Source organism: Bubalus kerabau, chromosome X, assembly GCF_029407905.1.
Source record: "Bubalus kerabau isolate K-KA32 ecotype Philippines breed swamp buffalo chromosome X, PCC_UOA_SB_1v2, whole genome shotgun sequence".
Taxonomy (NCBI): domain Eukaryota; kingdom Metazoa; phylum Chordata; class Mammalia; order Artiodactyla; family Bovidae; genus Bubalus; species Bubalus kerabau.
In genome coordinates, this window is record NC_073647.1 from 124196250 (window position 1) to 124198713 (window position 2464).

Sequence of the window (2464 nt, forward strand, 5' to 3'; positions counted from 1 at the left end):
GAAAAAATGCTCAATATTGCTATTCATCAGAGAAATGCAACTAAAAACCACAATAAAAAACCACCTCCCATTTGTCAGAATGGCTATCATCAAAAAGACAATAAACAACAAATCTTGCTGAGTATGTGAAAAAAAGGAAAACTTCAGACATTTGTTGGAATTGTAAATTGGTACAACCACTATGGGAAAAAGTATGAAGATTTCCCCCAAAATTGAAAATAGAACTATTGTATCATTCAACAATTTCACTTCTGGTTATCTACCCGAAGAAAACACAACCAGTAATTCTAAAAGATACAGTCACATCAATGTTTACTGCAGCATTATCTACAATAGCCAAGATATGGGAGCAACCTAAGCGCTCATTAATTGATAAATGGATAAAAATGACGTGGCATACACAAGAGAATATTATTCAATCATTAAAAAATGAAATCTTGCCATTTAGGATAACATGGATGGATCTAAAGAGTATTATGCTAAGTGAAATTGTGAGACAGAGAAAGATAAATATAGGATTCCATTTATACGTGTAACCTAAAAAAACAAAATAAAAAGGGTCATAAATACAGAGAACAAAAGGGTGGTTGCCAAAATGGAGGTGGTGGGGTGTTAGGCAAAATAAGTGAAGAGGATTAAGAGATACAAACTCCCAGTTATAAAATAAGTAAGCCCTGGTGATGTATTATATAGCATAAGGAATTTGGTCCACACTATTACAGTAACTTTTTATGGGACGAGAGAGTTACTAGACTTACTGCGGTGATCATTTTACAGTGCATGTAAAGGTTGAATCAGTATATAGTTAACCTGAAACGAATATTACATCATACATCAATAGAAAATAATTTTTAAAAAGCTTTCTTACAGGAAAGTGTAAATTAGGTAAAATTGCAATTTCACAACATCTGGCATTAAATCAAATATTACCAGGACTGGGGAGAAGGAAGAATATAATATTAAGAGAAAATTAATCCATCAAAACTGACCTGGATTCCGCTCAGGGCAGAGCAGAGATGGCGTCTGCCCACGGGGTCGAGGAGGCTGCACAGGGCGGGGAGCCGGGTCAGCCGGAGCTGCCGCCGCCCCAGCCGCATCCTCCGCCTCCCAGCCGATGCAGGAAAAGGCGGCGGCGTCCACTATGGACGATGGGTTTCTGAACCTGGACTCACCCACCTATGTCCTGTACAGGGACAGGGCAGAATGGGCTGATATAGATCCAGTGCCGTAGAATGATGGCCCTAATCCAGTGGTCCAGATCATTTATAGTGAGAAATTTCAGGACATCTATGATTATTTCCGGGCTGTCCTGCAGCATGACAAGAGAAGGGAATGGGCTTTTAAATTAACCAGAGATGCTACTGAGTTAAATTCAGCCAATTACGCAGTGTGGCATTTCTGGAGAGTTCTCTTAAAGTCACTCCAGAAGGAACTACATGAGGAAATGAACTACATCTCGGCAGTAGTTGAGAAGCAGCCCCAAAACTGTCAAGTTTGGAATCGTAGGCGAGTGCTAGTGGAATGGCTGAGAGACCCATCACAGGAGCTTGAATTTATTGCTGATATTCTTACTCAGGATGCAAAGAATTACCACGCCTGGCAACACCAGACAGTGGGTTATTCAGGAATTCAAACTTTCGGATAATGAGCTGCCGTATGTAGACCAACTTCTCAAAGAGCACATGAGAAATAACTCTGTCTGGAACCAAAGATATTTTGTAATTTTTAACACTGTGGGCTACAATGATCATGCTATATTGGAGAGAGAAGTCCAGTACACTTTGGAAATGATCAAACTAGTCCCACATAATGAAAGTGCGTGGAATTATTTGAAAAGGATTTTGCAGGATCGTGGTCTTTCCAAATACCCCTATCTGTTAAATCAACTACTTGACTTACAACCAAGTCACAGCTCCCCCTACCTAATTGCGTTTCTCATGGATATCTATGAAGACATGCTAGAAAACCAAGGTGACAACAAGGAGGACATTCTTAATAAAGCATTAGTGTTATGTGAAATCCTAGCTAAAGAAAAGGACACTGTAAGAAAGGAATACTGGAAATGCATTGGAAGATCCCTTCAAAGCAAACACAGCACAGAAAGTGACCCACCTACAAATGTATACCAATAACACCATCTTCACGAACTTGATGGGACGCTTTTATTTTTTGAGACTCTAATGAAGGAGTTAAAAACTAGAGCGATCATTTCTTTTGCCTGTGGTGTAAAACACACAGCACACAGGTCTGCTTTTTAACATGAACTAAATATGTGCTCCTTGGGTGCTGCTGCTATTCAGACTAGTTACAAGTAACTTCATTTTTTTTTTTTTTTAGCAGAGAATTTGGGGGAGGAAGAGGAAGCAGAAAGTCCCATAAAGGAACTTTTGTAGTCTTATCAACATTTACTCTAACCGCTTAGCATCAACTCCTCCCTAAATGATTTGTGTGTCAGGATGTGCAG

The 2464-nt window shown here is 39.4% G+C and overlaps 1 pseudogene; it reads left to right on the forward strand.

Annotated features, from left to right (window-relative positions):
* Positions 1-1016: 1016 nt before the first annotated feature.
* Positions 1017-2132, forward strand: LOC129639785 (protein farnesyltransferase/geranylgeranyltransferase type-1 subunit alpha-like; annotated as a pseudogene).
* Positions 2133-2464: the final 332 nt, after the last annotated feature.